This window comes from Heliangelus exortis, chromosome 12 (genome assembly GCF_036169615.1).
Source record: "Heliangelus exortis chromosome 12, bHelExo1.hap1, whole genome shotgun sequence".
Taxonomy (NCBI): Eukaryota; Metazoa; Chordata; class Aves; order Apodiformes; family Trochilidae; genus Heliangelus; species Heliangelus exortis.
The window spans coordinates 1,305,365-1,325,283 of NC_092433.1; the positions used below are offsets into that span (position 1 = coordinate 1,305,365).

General features: G+C 41.2%; 1 long non-coding RNA gene across 8 annotated transcripts; it reads left to right on the plus strand.

Annotated features, from left to right (window-relative positions):
• The first annotated feature begins 1,030 nt into the window (after nt 1-1,030).
• On the plus strand, nt 1,031-18,187 carry LOC139801341 (uncharacterized). 8 transcript variants are annotated; one of them, XR_011728163.1, is made up of 6 exons: nt 1,034-1,140; nt 9,894-10,138; nt 10,796-11,746; nt 15,470-15,555; nt 16,116-16,164; nt 17,449-18,187. It is a non-coding gene; the product is annotated as an uncharacterized lncRNA (long non-coding RNA). The 8 variants fall into 8 exon arrangements; XR_011728161.1 differs by lacking the exon at nt 17,449-18,187 and adding an exon at nt 6,328-6,395 and having other exon boundaries at nt 1,031-1,146; nt 15,470-16,446; XR_011728160.1 differs by lacking the exon at nt 17,449-18,187 and adding an exon at nt 6,328-6,395 and having other exon boundaries at nt 1,032-1,146; nt 9,947-10,138; nt 15,470-16,446.
• The last annotated feature ends 1,732 nt before the right edge of the window (nt 18,188-19,919 follow it).

The window sequence follows — 19,919 nt, forward strand, 5'->3', positions numbered from 1 at the left end:
GTGACTATATAAGTTTGCTTTATATGTTAAGCTTGTAAGAAAAACTGCTTTTAGTTACCAAATAGAGAAAATAGTAGTGAATTCTGTCCCTTAACTGGAGAGAAAATAGCAGAAACTACACACACATATGGAATTTAGGAACTAGTGTGGTGTGTGAGATCAGTGTTCTTTATTCAGAAGAATAACTTGGTTTATGTAATTAGAAACTGAATTGCTGCATTTTGGAAAATTTCATCTTACAGCTTCATGTCCTTCTTAGGAGAGAATTCACTATTTATCTACAGTTAATTCAGCATTGCCAGGGCTATACATGAGGCTGGAATTCCAGATTGTGGAAAAGTCTGGATTATATGAGTCCTGTGTGTTGTAATCCATAGCTGCTGAGCACAGGAGAGCTGTGTCAGCTGGGTGTGCAGCCCTGTGTCTGAGCTGCCAGGGTTCTCTCTGTGCTGTGCTAACTCACAGCCTGGGTTAGTTGGTGGTGAATAACTAATCTTGAATTTCTGACAGCTCTTCTAAATTATCTGGTTTATATGGTGACAGGGAAGGGGATCACATGAATGTAAACTAAATGAAGCACATTAATTCCTGGATGCATAATAAAACCAACAACAATAAAAATACAAGGGAGAATAGATGCTTGCAAACTTTCTTGGCTTGGGGTTTTACATTTTAGGCAAGTTGCTGTTACTTTTGCATTGTTGTTACTATTTTTAGTTTAAAAACTATATTTTTTTGACTGGGGAGGTGTTTGAACAGATCAGGTAGAATTCACTTCATTCCTTACCCTCAGAACTGAATTAATGTATAGCCCCAAAATATTAACAGAAATGCACAAAATCTAGAACTTCAGTCTAGTGTAGTTCTTTATTTCATTTATAGCCCATCTGACTTTTGAAACAGGGAGGTGAATTCTCTTTTGTAACAGGCTCGAATTAACATTTTATGCTTTTTTTTAAAATTAAATTCAACTTTAACCCTGAAAATTAAAATGATTCAGGCAGTGGTTGCTATGGAAATGTTCATTTGATACATAAAGCTGTAACTGGATGTTTTGTTTCCTCCATTTGCAGCTTCTCCTAATCCTCTCACCACTGGTAACTGCTGCCTGTTTTTTTGCAAGGCATCCAGAAGGATGAGGTGAGTGTCCTATAACTGCTCCCAGCAAAATGAGCTGGTAGATAAGCTTAATAATTGGATTTGTTGATCTGAGCCAACTTGTCTGAATTTTTGCCTGAATGATAAGATAGTGCTTGCATGGAGGAGTCTGCTGTGGCAGAACCCTGGCAGAGAGGCAGATGGCAAGTTGAGCTGGTTAAATTATCTTCCAGTTTGGTTTTCCCTTGCACAAGATAAGCATCCACTTCCTTCAGTGTTTTCAGGACAAGGGCTGTTCTTATATCTTGTTTTACAGTACATTTATTACCAGGCTTTTATACCTAGCTAAAGCATATTTTGTGGTAGTCTAACCCAGACTGCACTCTTAGCACTGCCTGCTTTAACCTTTGGGTACCCTCTGTTCCTTGGGGGTGAGGGAGTAAGATGGGGAACAAGTTTTGGGTTTTGGGAAGCACTGCACTGCTGGGAACATGCAGATTTTTATTTTGACAGTAGGGGTTCCAATCCAGGAGGATGATCTATGTGTGAATGTTTTATACTGGCTTCAGCTCACCACAAATTGCCAATCTCTCTCCTGATCATAGGTAGGTGATTTTTCTTTTTTCCTTTTTGGGAAGGAGAACTGTACCTGATGTGCAGTTTCAGGCTTGAGGTTTTACAGCACATAGCTTGATGGAAGGAAGAGTCCTGTCTCTTCTGCCACAGAAATGAATAAAGCAAGTTCAGGTACTTAGCTAATCAGTAACTGCATGGGTAATCCATATAGTAGAGAGGCACACAGTTTTTTAAAAACAGAGGTGTTGTTTTTTTAAAATCAGTGGGCACAACTAGAAAAACTTGTGTCTCTCCACCTCTAACCCCCTCAACCCTACCAGTCTTAAATAAAACCAGTGTACTTCAAAGTTAAATAAAAGCTGAGAAGAAGTCCAAGTTGACTTGAGAGATAAATTTGATATGTACTTGTCAGGCCATCTCATGAAGATAAATCAGGCTGACAGAAAAGGTAGTAAGATGGCTGTGCCTAAAAGTGGTCAGAGGAAAGTAAAGCCTGTCAAATATGAACAAGATGCTTTAGGGGAAAAAAAAGTGCATTTTTTAATGTAGTACACTGGTATTTGCAAGCAACTGTTTATTAAACTTGTCACTGAAGTTGAGTTTGTTATTTCTGCTGAGGTGTGGCTGGAGGATTAAATGCTGGTCTGGCTGAAGCAGGGAGGTTGTGGATGTGTTCTGTGAGAGAGGCCAGGGGTGGCTGGTAGCAGGGCAATGGGCCCCTGCTCTGCATTGTGTTTGAAACAAAATGGGAAACCAAGGAGGCTTAAATCAGATGTGCTGTGTTCTAAACATACTTTTGAGGAGCTGAAATAAAAGATGTGGTTGTAGAAGTTAATAGGTGTGGAAGAGAACTCTACAAATAAGTTACTTTGGTGTCCTGAATACCAAGAATTAGTGTTGGAGGAAAGAAGTGTCTACACTTTTCTTCAGGAACTTGGGCTGCATCTTTGTGGTGAGGCCAGAACAGAGACAATCTGAACCCCTCATTTTCACTGGAACAGGAAGCTACCAGGTTTTAAGGAACATGATCTTCACAGGAGGTTATCCTATCAAGGTTTTTTCCTGCATCATAACTGTTGAGAAAAAAATTTGAAGCATTCTTTTTTTGGTTGCATGTATGATCTGCTGCACCTATAGTTCAGGTTTAAGATTCATTATTTATGTTGTGATGACTGATGTAAAATCCAGGCCTGACCTTTGGAGAAGTTTGGACAATTCCAAATAAGCAGGAATGGCATGTAATAGGATGCACTTCATTGCTGGACAGCTAAACCAGGAGTCTTGTATTAACTGGGATGTGTCTTTCAGAAAGAACTTAGTGTCCCCTTTATCTTGTGAAGATCTTTGGTTAATTGGCACAACATTTTTCTTAACTGTTGTCTTAACTGACAGAGCTGAAAGTTTTTGCAGAGAACAGAGTTGATAACCTTTGGAAAACTTCCAGCTAATCCATATTGAAGTAATTTTACAGTCCCAAAGAATGGAAAGTTTAATGCTGGTGTAATGTTAAATAATCCTGTTGATGTTCTTGAGAAGTAATGTGTGTTATATAGTCCTGAACATAGGTAGTTATCAGCTGCTATTCCCTTTGAATATTAAATTTGGAGCTTGAACTTGGCACCTCATTTAAACATTTCACCAGCTTTTTCAAAGCTGATGGCTTCCAACTGGAAACTTAAACAAGTCTGTGATAAGGGAGAGTCAATAGAGACATTGTGAGCAGTCTGTAGCTATGTCATAAGGTGTTTGTTTTACAAGTACAGTAATGACAACTTCCAAAGTGCAACTGAGTTGGCAAAACCCTTTTTCTACTTTTACTTTGTCATAACTGCAATACAGCATATGAATATTTAGAATTCTCACATCCATGATATAACTGAGTTACAGCCACAACGAGGCATCTCAAGACACTCTGTAACTCAGGATGGAATTTAAAGGAGCTGCTAGTCATAAATATGTCCACACATTTTAGATAGGAATTTCATAAAAGCTATTACTGTCTGTAGTGCTAAAGTATTTACCCACTGGCATATAACTCTGGCCAGGAAAGACAAACTTTTCTGTAAATTACTTGCCATGAGCCAAACTAAACAAGATTGTTGTGTGCACATCAGAAAATACAGAAAGTGATGATGTGGACTCACTGAAGACATTAATCTACATTTTTATAGCTGTTCAAAAAAGGTGTGTGTCTGAAGCATGTGTTGAACCCAATACATGAGGTGGAGCAGGTAGTCTGGAGAGGAGTGCTTGGGACAGGATGACAACTGGCCTGTCAGGACAGCTGCTTGTCACTCAGCTCTGGTTTGCAGGGTGCCATGTGGTCAGTTGTAGAGAGCTTGTCCTTTTGCAGACTGAAGTTCTTTTTCCTGCTGGGAGAAACCCACTTCTCTGCAGATCTCCTCAGAGTGGATTTTGGCCAGATTTCATGAGCCAAGGCCAACTTTGACAGTGTTGCAGGCTCCTCTAACAAGTTAGGTAATTCAGTTTTTCTGGCTCTCTACTGGAAGGAAAGCCAGGAAGACAAAATACACATGCTAATGCACATATGTATGTATATATATTACACACATATGTATAAGCATATCCTTTTTTTATTATTATTCCTAGCTGTATGTGGAAGTGCTCAGTAAGGTAGCAGAAAGTTAAACTGTTCTGTTCCCTAAACTTCAAAGACTTCAGTGGTATTGGCCAGCAGGTCCAGGGAAGGGATTCTGCCCCTGTGCTCAGCCCTGGGGAGGCCACAGCTTGAGTCCTGTGTCCAGTTCTGGGCCCCTCAGCTCAGGAAGGAGATTGAGGTGCTGGAGCAGGTCCAGAGAAGAGCAAGGAGGCTGTGAAGGGATCCAGCACAAGTCCTGTGAGGAAGGGCTGAGGGAGCTGGGGGTGTTGAGGCTGGAGAAGAGGAGGCTCAGGGGAGACCTCATCACTCTCTACAACTCCCTGAAAGGAGGTTGGAGCCAGGGGGGGGTTGGGCTGATATCAGTGGGACAACAGGGCATGGACTAAAGAATTTTTTCCTAATATCCAACCTAAACCTCCCCTGGCAGAGCCTCAGCTCTGCCAGGGGAGGTTTAGGTTGGATATTAGGAAAGGATTCTTTGCAGAGAGGGTGCTCAGCCATTGGAATGGGCTGCCCAGGGAAGGGGTGGATTCTCCATCCCTGGAGATATTTCAAAAGAGCCTGGATGTGGCACTCAGTGCCATGGGCTGGGAACCACGGGGGGAGTGGAGCAAGGGTTGGACTTGATGAGCTCTGAGGTCCCTTCCAACCCAGCCCATTCTATGATTCTATGATTATTCCATATAGTAAATTGTATTAGATGTATCCCTTTCATGGAGCTATCCAAACAGATAATATTTTGTACTCAATAGTTATAATTTGACACCTTTTACTGGCTTTAAAAGATGGCAAAGCCAATTACAACGTACTTTTGAAAATTATAAGGAATTACTTGTATTGGGGAAAAATAGAGCTGGTGGAGGTTATGCAGCTGTTTTTCTCCTGGTGTTAACATATTAGGTTACAGGAATCTTTCCACTTATTTGAGCAAACACAAGAGAGTATTTATGTAACTGAAGATCTGCAACTGCCAGTAGAATTAATTAGGAGAGGAATAATTAGACAAATAGTAGTGTCCAAATGGTCCCAATAGAAAAATGTATTGCAATCCCAATGTAAATCTCATTAATGTTGTAATTTGTGATGAGCTGTGCCTTTTGCAGCACCATAAAGGGGGGCAGTTGTGGAAGGATCTCAGTGGGGTGTTAGCTTGGGTATGAAGCAGAAACAATATCAAGGTTTTAAGCTGTCTGGCCTCATTATTGTCACCTAGCCATAGCTGCAGCTCCATTATCTGCTTAAAAGCCTTCCTTGAGACACTTCATAGTGAAATAGGTACTAAAGAGAAAATTTCAGGTTAGTCCTTGTTACAGGATTGTTGCTTCATGTACCAGAAGCAGGTGTTCTCCTGTGCCAAGCAGATAACTGAGTAAGAAGTGAGACAAATTAAACTTACTTCAAATACTTTTGTTCCAATTCAGTCAATGCTGGTTCAAAAAATGGAAATGTTATTGACCATATTATCCAGACTTTGGTTCTAATATTACTCTCAGAGTGGAATAGGAGACAGGTTAATTAATGTGGTATCATACTGACAGTGGCTGTCCTAGAAGCAGACTTTCTGGTTCCCAGTCTGTAGCAGCAAGGTCTGGCAAATGGGCAGAGAGGGGCAGTACCAGAGATGTGGTTCTCCAGGGGAATAGGAGGGTGGGTGCTCTAACACAGAAGCTGAGTTTTCCCTGTTATTCCCTGGGTTTGCCACCTGATAATATTCTTTAGCTCTGTTACAAAATCCTGTAGAGCATTTCTCTCTCCAGTACTATACACTACAGGGTGCATTTCTCAAGCTTCTTTCATAAGTATATTGGAATGGCATACAAGATTAAAAAAGATAATATCTTTTATCAAAACCTACCCATAAGACCAAAGCATTTCACACTCACTCAGAGATTCCATCTTGAGAAAGAGGTAGTACTTACTTCCTTTGGAATAACCTCTTCCATGCCTTCCATCTGAGGCATGGGAGCTGTTTAAGAATCACAAATAGAATCTGAAGCATCTCTAGTAACAGAAGTTACCTCCTACAACTCCAGTTTCTAACCAAATGGGACTGATGGCCTTCATCAGCCAGTGAGCTGTGGTGCTGCCCTGATTTGGACTGGTGAGAGGTTTAGTTTGTTTTTTAATGAAAATGAGCTGAAGGATATCGAGGTCCTGGAGCAGGTCCAAAGGAGGCAACTGGGCTGGTGAAGGGACTGGAGCACAGATCCTATGAGGAGAGGCTGAGGGAGCTGGGGGTGTTGAGGCTGGAGAAGAGGAGGCTCAGAGGAGACCTCATCACTCTCTCCAACTCCCTGAAAGGAGGTTGGAGCCAGGGGGGGGTTGGGCTCTTTTCCCAGGCAACTCTCAGCAAGACAAGAGGGCACAAGAGGTCTCAAGTTGTGCCAGGGGAGGTTTAGGTTGGACATTAGAAAGAATTTCTTTCTGGAGAGGGTGCTCAGCCATTGGAATGGGCTGCCCAGGGAAGGGGTGGATTCTCCATCCCTGGAGATATTTCAAAAGAGCCTGGATGTGGCACTCAGTGCCATGGGCTGGGAACCACGGGGGGAGTGGATCAAGGGTTGGACTTGATGAGCTCTGAGGTCCCTTCCAACCCAGCCAATTCTAGGATTCTATGTAGTACATTAATTTTATTTTCAGTGATGGGTAAACTGCTCAACATCAAAATGTTCTAGACTGACAGCTCTGGAAAGCTGGTGCCTCTGTCACAGTGAAAGCTTACAACAGGAGCTGTGAGCATTTTGTGTGTCTGGTCTCCCCATGAGCTGTACCTGGTGATGTCTTGAACTTGCTTTCCAGTTGTGGTGGCAGATCTGGATGGATACCAGTTAAACAGACCTCTTATCTGTGTGCATTTTTTTTAAAGTGACTATAAAATAAGCACTAATTCTAGATCCCCAGGGCCATGCTGAGACACATTTCTCTTCCTTAATGAAGAGGCAGATACCCAAGTGAGGTTTTTGTTATTCATACTGCAGGCAGTGTGTATGGGAACAAGGTGCAGGGAAGAGATGAGAATAGTTGTCTGACCATGTTATTGAACATGGCCTAGATGAGAGGCAAGGCTCTGTGCTTTACTGCCCAGACCATAATACCTGAGAATGTGGGATTCCAGTTTCCTATAATGCACTGAGTTTGCTCTTTCTTAGCTCACCATTTGCAGTGTCAGTGGCAAAATCATTTGGATGCTTTCTGAACACAGCCCTTTTGTCCTCCTCTCCAGAATTTCTAGGAGGGGGTACAGAAGTGCAAGAGAGGACTTGGCTGCTCTGTGCCCCCCAGAGCAGTGCTTTAAGGTGTGCAAGATGTGCAGGAGTTAAATCCAGTTTGGGGAGCACTGAACACCTGCACGAGGGACACAGCAGTGGGGACAGATGTGCAGCAGCTCTGATAAAACAAAAATAAAGCCTGCAAACACTGCAGCTACAGAGGGGTTGCTTCTCTCTGCCATGCTCTTTACCAAAACGTGTGGCTGCATTATGCTGTGGCAGCATGACCAAGGCCAGGACTTAAAGAACTTGTGAGACTTGGTGGCATGAAGATCTTTTCACAACTGGCATATACTGAACGTGGAATTTGCACCACACTTGTACATAAAAGCACAAGTGAGACAAAGCTGTACTGCTCAACTTCTCCAGACTTCTCCTAGAAATCTGGGAGAAATAAAAAATAAACCTGAAGCCCATCCAGAGAAACAAGCAGAAAACCTTTTTCTTCATGTGCTTTTTTCTCTTGCCAGAAGGAAAACTCTTCCTGAAGCATTTGACAGTAACCCAAAGTAAATTCTCATACTTCTTTCTAGGCACTTTTTTTTTTTTTTTTTTTTACTAATATTCAGAAGTATTATTTCAAAGAAGAATCCAGGCTAATGCAAGGACAGAAATAATGGGTTTTGAATAATGGGGAAGTGGAAATAATCTATGATGGAATGAGAGTCTGAATCAGAAATAAACAGGCAATAGAAAGTTAGTGCTGGAGTGCATTTCCCAGTGCTTCAGAACATATTAACAGCTCATGGGAAGTGGTACATAAGTTGTGTCTCAGCTGGGGAGCATCCTCCCTGCATCCCTCCTGGGTCTGTGTTCTGCTTTGTCTTTTTCAACACTAAATCAAAGAATAAAAATCAGGTCCAACTTGTTGATCCATTTCTAGTGTAGAACTTTGATTTATTGGCTACCAATTTCTCATGAAATCACAGAAGAAAAAAAAACCCAAAACTAAATCAAAAACCCAACCCAAACCAAAAACCCCCAGACAGCAAACCCAGTGGAGAGACTAATGGCTGAAAAATCAAGAAAAGGAGTGAAAATGAGGAAGTGAAAAGCATGCAGGTTACTTCAGGAGGAGACTCTGAAGGGATGTGTTCAAAAGGTGACACTGAGCACCAGTGACAGGAGTTACATTAAAAAACCCAAAACCAGCCCTACCAAACATTAACAAATCCAGACATACCTGTGTGAGGGAAGAGTCAGGAGGTTAACTGGTGTACTTATCTCTCCTTACAGTTTGGGTCTTGGCAAGAATCAAGATACAGTGTATCCTGGCAAGAATCCCTAGGATCTTAATGCAACTCCAGGAGCCAAAGCAGCTGTTTCCAAACCCTGGTGCTGTTCTTCCCAGTTTTGAGGCTCATAACTCTTCTTCTTTAGCTGAACTTCACTGGGTTGTCTCCAGGGGTTAATGCTGAGGCCCTGCTTCTTGGGGAAATGTTGTACTGAAGGGGCTCTTCCATCTGTCTGTATCTTAAGAAATGAAATCTTGGGAGTGTGGCTCCAGCAAGCTCAGGGCTCCTGTGCTGTACTCTGGCTCCCCCATCCACTTTTTGCAGCCCAGACAATTCATTCACAATTTACACAAGCCAAGTTACTAATCAGAAACGTAATGACCTAAAAATGTAGCTCTGCCTGAGGTAGCTGGAGGATTGCTGGCTCACTGTGGCTCAGCTTTTCCACCCTGGACATAAAAAGAAGGGGTTTGTAAAGAGAGAGGGTGCTGGGGAGCTGCCTGGGGCTTCTCAGAGGGGTTCCCTAGGGCAGCCAGGCTGAGCAGGATGGTTCCTCTCTGCCTTGGATTAACATCTAACTCAAAACTCAATCCAGGCCAAACCTCAGTTCTTATTAGAAGGCAATTTTTTTTTTTCTCACATGGTAACTTCTTTGTGTCTTGCTTTTAACTAGATTATGTCCAAGTTGCACTAGAATGGTAAGTTCTTTGTTTCTTGCTTTTAACTAGATTATGTCCAAGTTGTACTTGAACATATTAAACTACTGTTGATACTTTTTTTACCCTCCTTTTCCTTTTCCTCATAGTAAAGGCTTGAGGATGTTGTGAGTCAGCATGGGGATAGAGTTGCTGTAGTCACAGGGGTGCAGCTTGCTCATCCTGCCCATTCCTTAGCTGTGCTGGGCCCTAGTGCCTCACTGCTGCCCAGTTTTTCTTAAATTAGTGTCTCTTAAAACACTTTAAAATATATCTGATGGGTTCAGAAAGGTGGGCCCAGAAAATAAAAAGCAGGCAACTCTCTCAGAATTCTGTGCAAACCCCATGCAAGTTGTTTTCTGATGTTAGAGACTGTGTTAGCCTTGTGTTTGTGTTACAGATGTATTTTTTCCCTCAGAAAGAATTGATTCTTCATGTCACCACTGTCACTAGGCAAGAATCTGCTCTGTGTGGCTGGATGAACCAAGCCTGCACCAGGCAAGTGTGGCCATCAGTCCCCTAAAGCTTCTCTGCACTCAGTGATGGGCATCATGCAGACCCAGGAGTGGAGAAGTGCTTCTAACAGGTTTTATTCTGCTCCTTCTCCATCTTTCCCAGATAATGGGAACTTGTTATGCATTTCAGGTACGTTCTGGAGGGGTTGTTTCTGGATGTTTGAAGCCTTTAGCTTATCTTGGGTTTGGCCACTTTATTTATGAAAGCAAAGAGAGCAATAATGTCAAGTGTAACAGGATTAGAGATCAATAGTCTCTACTCCAAAAATCTACTTGAAGAGATCTTTTCTGTAATTCTAGCTGGTATTGCACTAATTGTACAATTCATATTGTACTAATATGAATACAAATTTGTAAATTTAATAGATTTTCTTTTAAATTAAGAAGCTGGCTTATTCAAAGATCCTCTTAAAGCAGTTCTTCAGAGGAGCATAATCACAGAATGTTAGAGGTCAAATAGACCTCTGGAGATCATCTAGTCCAACCCCTCTGCCAGGTATTCACTCATAGTTTACTGAGCTACTGAAAGAAGTCAAATGTAGAAATCTTACCTCTCCTTTCCTGTTATACTGCTTCACAATTTAGCTCTTTTGTAGTTTTTGGTATTTCTTTAATATGCAAACAATAATATTAAATGATGAAAATTATGTTGAAATAGAGACTGGGAGGTTGGGAATGTAATGAAAGCATGGAATTATTTAAAAAAAAGCAAAACTAAACAAACATCTGAAGTTAGTTGTTTACTTTTTGAGAAACTAATACCCTGCACTCCTTTTTGTTTCCACAGCTTTCAGAAGTTACCAGGCCATGAAGGAGAGGCCCAATGGGGGGCAGGAAAAGGCTGGGCAAGGTCTCACCTAGTCAGTCTGTACTTCCTAATCCTCTTCAAAAAGCCAGAAAATTTTGGAGGACTAGAAGATGGAAAACTGTAGGTATGCAGAGGCAAACTCAGTCCTGACAAGTGCAGGCACAGCTCCTCCTGGGACCTGCATTTAAGTCCAAGCTGAATTAGGTCCAAAGTGTTGGTGTAAGGCTGTGGTAAGCACTAGTGTAGACCTGTTTTGCATAAGGTTGGGGCTGCAAGACAGTACTAAAGCTTTTCTCTCCTACATAGCTGTGGGGAAATGGGTAATAGTTAAGTAGCTTTAGCACAGTTCCATTTCTGAACAGTTGTTGAATGTTTATAGTGCTTCCTGTATGAAGTATCTGGTGTGTTAAGTCACAAAACAGTAGAATGAGGGGGTATAAATTTTAAAGCACTTTACACACAGACTTTATTCCTTGCCCCAGTAAGAGAGTAGAGGTGCAGATTGTATCATTTGGTCTACCCAGACATTAGACAAATATGAAAAGGCAGGTCCATAAACTAACAGCAACAGTTAACATCACTTAAGGAGGTTTTGGGGAAGAATGAGGGGAACAAATAGTAGAAAGCAGGCAGATGTGTGCTTTCCTCTGGACAGCTTCTCTTGCTGCTCTTGAGGATCAGGTACTGAACTGGGAGGACAGTTGATCCAACCAATAATGTATTTCTAGTGTTCTTAAACCTTACTATGTTGTAATTATTGTTCTTAATGGACAGCAAGTTCTGCTACTGCTGAAGTCAGCAAGCTGCTCATCTTATCCAAACAACTTGGAAGTGAAGCAGTTTCTTGTTATGATGATCACCATGTCCAGAGATCAAGGTTTGGTGTGTAGGAACTGCAAGGAGAAAAAGACAATGAAAGAGGAATAAGAGGTGATCTTTAGGGACAGGGAAAGGGGAATGGGGAAAGGAGAAATTTGGAGTGGGAGGCTACCATAACATATGTAGTAATATCAACATAAGAAAGGGTTTCCAGAAAACAGAAGTATGAGGAATCTCTTCTGGTGGCTAGTGAGAAGGTTTGCACTTTTTTTAAGGCTGGATTTCTGTGCCTAAAATGCCACAAGTTTAGAAGTGTTGCAGTTTTCCCTTGAAAGCTATGAGCTCCTGAAGGGGGCTGGAGGGACTTTCCCCTTCTAAGGTACCTCCACAAATGAAATCCAAAATAATAATTGATTATGAAATCAGTAATAAAAGCAAATTATTTTGGGAGTGTCCAACTCAAGCTTTTTTAAAATTAATTAAGAATTTTATGCCTATAAAAGCAATGGGCAGCTTCTCTGCTCTTAAATGCTGCTACAGATAGATCAGATCTAAGGTGTGATAGAAACCAGGTAATGAGGAGGTTGGATAATTCACATTGATGCAATGTGTATATATTTTATACTGAGAGGAAAGTGAGAAGTCTTATTTTTAGTTGAAATGTTAAAGCTATTAAAATATTTTTTTAATATCAGTCATGGATGCATATCACACTACTTTTCTGAAAAGAGAGAATAACTGAAAGTTTTCCATCATTTATTTACAAAATTGCACAAAGATTGTATCAGCAGACAGCTCCTGTAAGGATCAGACCTTTTTCTGTGTGCTTATAAAGCTTAAAACACAAAATACTTTAATACAAGCTACAGAAGAGAGTAACATTTGTTCAAATGTTTTGAAATATGTATTACCAATTTTTTTTTTATCTGTGTCTTTCAAAGATGATGTTGTTGTGTGTGTCCTCTTACCTGTCCCTTTTAATAATTTTTTAAGCCAAGAGAAATGTAGAGATCTTAAAAGTACAGCACACCAGTTGTTTCTGTTTTGAAGAAGGAAAAATACACAGACTGCCTGGTGCTGTATTAAATGCAATATGAACCCAACCTGTGTATCAAAAGAAAGCCCCAGATTTAGCTCTCAGTTTTAAGTGTATCTTCTGTGTTGTTTTTCAGATAGTTATCACTAAGGGGTGAACTCGTGATGCAGAATTGTGATAGAAATGATGAAAATAATTCAGTTAACAAGACATAAGCCTACTGGAAAACAGGCTTCAATAGTCTTGCTGTTTAAAATGATGAATTTTAGCTGGAACTGCAATCTGCACTGCTTTTCTTCCACAATGTGAGATTGTAGTAATATGACTGTAATACAACAGGAAAATGTCACTCCCCATCTTTTTTTTTCCTCCCTGAAGGCTTATCAGATCATTATAAACCAGTTTTGCTGTCTGTTGTGTGTATTAAACAGGAGTACCAGAGAGCAGTGGTGATGTTATTTTTCTTGCCTTTTTTTTAACATTTGGAAGCAAGTGCATTTATTTGTTTACAAATTGATGAATTTAGTTTTACATTGTTACATATAAACTGCCAAATGTAACTTGACACCTGCATTCAGTTAACCACAGGAAGTTTTCTGCTTGGCAAACACCAACATTTGAAACATTCCTACCTTCCTGTTTTATCTATTTTAAAATTACACCTAGTTACATTTTGGTTAGATACGTTGTTGGCAGCTGTCGTGTTCAAAAGGGGTGATGTTAAATTCATTGCTAGTGAAAAATTAATTCACAAACCAAGCAACTTTTGTTTACAATTAATTAATCTCAGTTATAAGACAACTTTCCTAGGTGCAAGACATTTGCAAGTTCAGGCCTCTTGTAACCTTACAAGACAAAAGAGAGAGATTAAATTTATGTATAATGATTTTGAGATAGTATCAGTGACTCATACAGAGCAACTTACTGAAAGGAGATGCAACCCTTTCAATAATTCTGTGCAGATCAGGGGGTTGATCAGGGTGAGGAAGAGATGATTAGGCTGGGAGTCTTCAGAAAAGAGACAGTTTGGGCTGTGGCAGAGGCTATAAGACCATTAGTAAGATTAATAAAGAGGTGTTCAGCACCTCTTCTAATCCAGGGACTTTGGAGACATCCCATAAACCCAGCAGAGTCAGGAAAGTTCTGATGCAGTCCATGGTAGGCTTGTCAAGGTGAGTCCAAAGGATATTAAAGTCCTATTTGTGTTGAGAGAGTGAAGTGGTGCATGGAACAGAAATGTGCTGGGGATTGCTTGGTGCAGGGAGCCACACTGGGAGGTTCCCTGGGATGATAACAGTTACAGTTTGAAAGGACATGTGGGGAAAGTGTTGTGGGTTTGTAACTTGTGCCTTCCTCTTTCTTACAGTCTGATATGGCAGTGTTCCAGGCAGTGTTCCACACCAGCTTTTTGGTCTGGCTGGACTGGACTGATCTCACTTTTCTGTGTTATGTCTTTGATTTGGCACATCAGAAAGGCTGGGACCTTGAAGTAGATTTTTAATATGGTTTTTTGTTTGTTTGTTTTTCTGTGTAGAAAGACTGCTGGACACTGGAACCATAGTAAACACAGTCAGACAAAGTAGATGTCACACAGTGAGGTTGGAACCATCTGTTCCCTGTATCTGCTGGCAGATTCCATGCTTAGGAATATGTGTGCTGTAGATAGGCAGCAGGGCCAGTCCTTAAATCACTTGGTAACACTGATCCTGCTCCATCCAGGTCTGTACTGGGAATCCTGTGGAAACTCATTATATAAATGCAGGAGACAAAGAATTTTCTCTCCAGTGTCTCTCAAAATGGGAGGTGAGGATGCTGATCTGAAAGAGGCATTGAGAAAAGGCCTGGAAGCAGGTCTAGATATGGAAGCAGCACAGCTCTGCTTGCATGGTTTCTGCTTTTAGGGCTAATTAGGGACAGGAACTGAATGACAGAGTTCATTTCTGGAGAGAAAAGGGGTTGAGCAAGATCATTAGGAAATGCTGCCCTAGGCAGATCTCTGTGATAGTAACAAAGATGAAAAACTCTACTTTGTGCCTTTAATTTGGCAGCAGATAGCACTGACTCATTGGTTCAGGGTAAATGACTCTTAAATTTTTTTACCAGTGACTTGACTTTTGCAAAAACCCTTGAAACAACAAAGTAAGGATGTTACCATGATAATGGTGATTTGGGGCCTCCTACTTTTCCTGAAGCCAAAATAGATCATTTGCTCAGTTTCCAGCTGGACTGGGCTCTCCAGTGGAGTCTGTAGGGGTACTGCACTACTTTCTTGTTGGAAACTGCTTAACCTGACTGATATGCTTGGGCATGCCAAAAGGAGGCTTTTTTTTTTTTTTTTTTGTAACTGGCAGAAGTTGCTGACTTATGTTTTAAAAGAACTGTTCTGGAGCTTGGCACTTGCATTATTTTGAATAAACTTTTGTTTAAGTTGTTGCTATTAAATAAAGTACTCATCTTCTGGAAAAGAAATCTAACTGGCTGGGAATAATCCTGCTAGGCAGTGTATTTATTTATTTCAGTCTAAATCTGTTGCTGCAAGGTTTTGGGTTTCTTTTCCTAAAAAAAAAATACTAGGAGGAGGGGGTAGAGACAGAAGAAAAACATAGATAAAATTTTTATTCTGAATTAATTCTATAAGAATAGTAGTGGCATCAAATGTTTGATTTTTTTTTTTTTCCCCACTACTTGTCATGATAGAAGATCATTGCTATTAAAGATAATATGAAATGGAAAAGTATTTGTTGCACTTTAGGTGGAAGCTTTTCTTTGCATAATTTGTTACTTCTCTTGTTTCACAGCTAGAACCAGCATGACATAGTTGGGGATGATGTCCTGAGTGACTGGATGTTGCATCCCAGTTTGACTGAAGAAACACAGAATTAAGGTAGCTTCAGTCCCACCATCTCAAATAAACATGACTGGTATGTGTTCTTTACTTTGAATTTCCACTGGCCTTTCCACTTCACTCTGCCTCTGGCTGCTTCTCAGGATGGAAAGCAGGCTTGGAGGGAACTGGTGGATTAGGTGCAGTCCCTTGAAACCACGAGTTTCTTTACAGGAGAAACTGCCAAGGAGGATTCTCCAGGACTTGCACTTTGTATTTCATTTCCTGCACACCACAAAACTTTCCCTTAAAGCTATCTCTGACCATTTGTACAAAAGAACTAAATCAGCTAGGCCTGCAGGAAGGGCTCTGCAATGTCTCCACTTCCTTCAGGAGATGGGAATGTGCTTATGGTGCATCATGAACTTTGGAAGGTCTGCTTTATAGTACTATTCCTAGGTCTATCAGGAATATGAAACAAGTGTAGTTCCCAAAATCCTGTTACAATTTGTGTCTAGGTTCTGGACTTCTTTCCCTCTTTTTCTGAAACTATATCTTAATTTCTTAAACCTGATGTTGTTAAAACTATTCAGTTTAATCCTTTTGTTATGGTCTTTCAGGCACTAGGAAGATCTCCTGAAAGTTTCTTTCTTTAGAGCTGGATGACTGGTGAGTCTAAGGTGTGGTTTGCAGTTGGGATTCCTTATTATTTTCCTTCTTGAGGACCTGCTTACCTTTCTTAAGCAAAACCTCTATATTTAATTTTTATTTATTGAGACTGAGCAAGAAAAATATTTTCAGAGGCTGTATGGAAAGGTGGAACACAGTGTCACCATCTCACAGAGTAGCATAACTATATGCATGTGGGAAATGATAAGGGAAGTAGAGAGGGAGAGAAAGGAGCTGACCTGAAGATAAAGCAGGAGTTGGTAAATCTGTCAAAGTAGCACTGTGTATCATAGAATCATCCTAGAATGGGCTGGGTTGGAAGGGACCTCAGAGCTCATCAAGTCCAACCCTTGCTCCACTCCCCCCGTGGTTCCCAGCCCATGGCACTGAGTGCCACATCCAGGCTCTTTTGAAATATCTCCAGGGATGGAGAATCCACCCCTTCCCTGGGCAGCCCATTCCAGTGTCTGATCACCCTCTCTGCAAAGAATTCTTTCCTAATATCCAACCTAAACCTCCCCTGGCAGAGCTCCAGCTCTGCCAGGGGAGGTTTAGGTTGGATATTAGGAAAAAATTCTTTAGTCCATGCCCTCTTGTCCCACTGATATCAGCCCAAACCCCCCCTGGCTCCAACCTCCTTTCAGGGAGTTGGAGAGAGTGATGAGGTCTCCCCTGAGCCTCCTCTTCTCCAGCCTCAACACCCCCAGCTCCCTCAGCCCTTCCTCACAGGACTTGTGCTGGATCCCTTCCCAGCCTCCTTGCTCTTCTCTGGACCTGCTCCAGCACCTCAATCTCCTTCCTGAGCTGAGGGGCCCAGAACTGGACACAGGACTCAAGCTGTGGCCTCCCCAGGGCTGAGCACAGGGGCAGAATCCCTTCCCTGGACCTGCTGGCCACGCTGTTCCTGAGCCAGCCCAGGATGCCATTGGCCTTCTTGGCCACCTGGGCACACTGCTGCCTCCTCTTCAGCTTCCTGGCAATCCAGACTCCCAGGTCCCTTTCTGCCACTCTGTGCCCAGCCTGGAGCTCCCCATGGGGTTGTTGTGGCCAAAGGGCAGGACCCAGCACTTGGAATGTTGAACCTCATCCCGTTGGGATCAGCCCAAAATCAGGCCAAATATGTAACCATTTGGCTTGTAAATTAGTGCTGGTTTAATTGATATTGGTATGTGTGTGAAAACAACTAAAGGATTAGAAAGTCACATTTAAAAATTCTAAGATGTTATCTCCAGGGTGATGTGAAACTACTGAAATCTTTGCAAAACTTTTCATTGTTTTTTCTAGACAAGTTTGGGTTTTGTTGTGTTTTCTGTATGGTGACAAAGAATCTCCTGATCCATGAAAAAAGCCTAAAGGTGAGTTCTACTTGCCTATTTACTAGATTTTGTCTTGAAAAGAATAGAAGAGGTAAGAAATGCTAACATTTGAATGTAACTGAAACATATGACAGCAAAATGGTCACTCATATTACAGCAACTCTTAATTACACCACATTTGAACTGAACATCCTCAGGTCCATTACAGATGCATTGTTGGAATTGAGGGGTAGCTGGGGGACAGTTTTCTTCCAATTCTAATTTTTTTTTTTTTTTTAGAGTGAATGGGATTGAAAGCCTTCCAAGCTGCTCCTCAACAAAAAGTAGTGCTTCTGCCTTGATGGAGTTTTCAAACAATTATGCACACATAAAAACTGCTCATCTGCATGCTCAGCAGAGTATGCTGAAGTGTTAATATTGGATAATAGAAGGGAAATTCACATTTTCTCAAGTAAGTTTACCAAATCTTGTCATTCTGTGCACAGTCTGGCCATAAAAATAATACACAAATGTTACAGCAGATCCTTTGTGTTGTGTCAGTGTCACCTCTCTATAGCTTAAGCCCTGGCCTCTCCTCCAATTGCCCCTGGACTTCCAAGTGGTTCATGTGTATTTTATAAGTGACTTTCAACTGTATTCCTAACAAAAATTCAGTGTTTTAATGACTTGATATAAAAGGTTCTGATAATTAAATCTGCTAAACTCAATCTATATAGTCAATCTATTTAAAAAGAAAAAGAGGTGGAAATATGTCTAAAAATATTGATGTTTTTACAAGGCTTTACTTAAGGCTTTATCATGTCCACACAAGAGTTTTGGTGTGCCTCAGAGGATAGGAATGTTTCCTTATTGATAACACTTCTCTGCTGCTTCTCCTACAAATGCTGGTGTTCAGTGTCTCACTGGAACACAATCTGATGGATTACAATGACAATCAATCCAATAACTCACCAGAGCAGAACACAGGCTTCAAGAATTCCAAATATGAAATAACTGGGTCCAAAGGTGGCCTTGACCAGTTTGAGAACTATTCATGGGGTTCTGTGATCTGCTTCAACACCTGTGTGTATGAATCAGAGATTTGAGACAGTGGCACAAGGAATGGTAGGAAGCAGATGATACACAGGTAAAATTTGCCACTGTGAAGTTTGAGGTGGTGAGCAAGTTTGTTGGCCACTGGGTTGCTTAGTGAGCTTCTGAAGGAAGAGTTTTGGTTTCTTTTCCCAGCTTTGCTGTTGACTAACTTTGTTTTGAATTAAAGCTTTTGCAGAGTGCTTTCAAAGTTAATAGTAGGTATTGTTTCTGGTTGCATCCTTTACAAAGCAGGTGCTTTCCAAGCACTTAATGAAATTTGTAGCTCAAGTGATAAAGGAACAAAATTGAAAAAAACCCAACAAAACCAAATAAACTTATTCTAAGTAATACAAGGAACACACCAAGAAGAGGTCTGTAAGAGAAAAGGGCCTTGCAGGTGAGACATGGGTAATTCTGCAAGTGTTACAGTGAGGAGGTGAGGATGAGAGCCTGGAGATGAAGGGCAGTGATGTGGATTCCTCACTGAAACTGTTGTATCAGCTTTGCTTTCTGTGTGGCCAAGTACATCTATGATTCAGCTCTGTGCTGGCCCCAGGGAGGAAGGGGGAATCCCATCTGTGTCACCTTTCTTTCCCTCCTTCCCCCACGAGTGCTGAACAGAGTGCTGGGGGGTGCTGGAAGAAGTCAGTGGGGAAGGAGCAAGGTTTGGTGCCATAATGGATGTGTAGGGTTTGACACAAATAGCTCATTCCTGGCAAATCACTCTGGCTAGTGGGGAGAACACTGGGCTCACTCTCAAGATGCAGGGTATCTCTGTCATTCTGTCAGGCATTCTGTGAGCTGTTACTACCTCCCTGTGCTGTTCTGTTCATTTACACTCCTGCTCTGCTTTGCTTGTATTCAAGCAGATCCACATTATGATGCAAATTCACCAGCAGTACTACAGAAAGAAGGCCAAGTTTGAAGTAAGTGTGAGGTTTTTCCCTACTTGTTTGAGTAGCCAGTCTGGAAAAAAAGAGAATAAATTGTACATTCAAACCATTGATTTAACATCTTATTACAGACCTAGATTCATTAATAAAATACAAGCCTGCTGAAGACTGAATCTTGGCAGTTTTTTTGGTGCACACTTAAGTTTCATTTACCTGCATGAGGGGTTTTTACTTGTACCTCTCTCTAGAAAACAGCTTCCCACTGAGTAAAATTCCCAGTATAGCCTTGGTTCTACTCCAGACTTGGCTATTGTTGCCAGTAATAGCTTTGTTTTGCATCTCACAAGTTGACTACATTGCCTGAAGTTTATATGTATAGATCATATGGCTATTTCCAAATAAAATAAACATTGTGTTAATCAAATCTTAGCTTTGTTTCTTAGGAAAAGTGAACAAAGTGGTGACTTTGGAC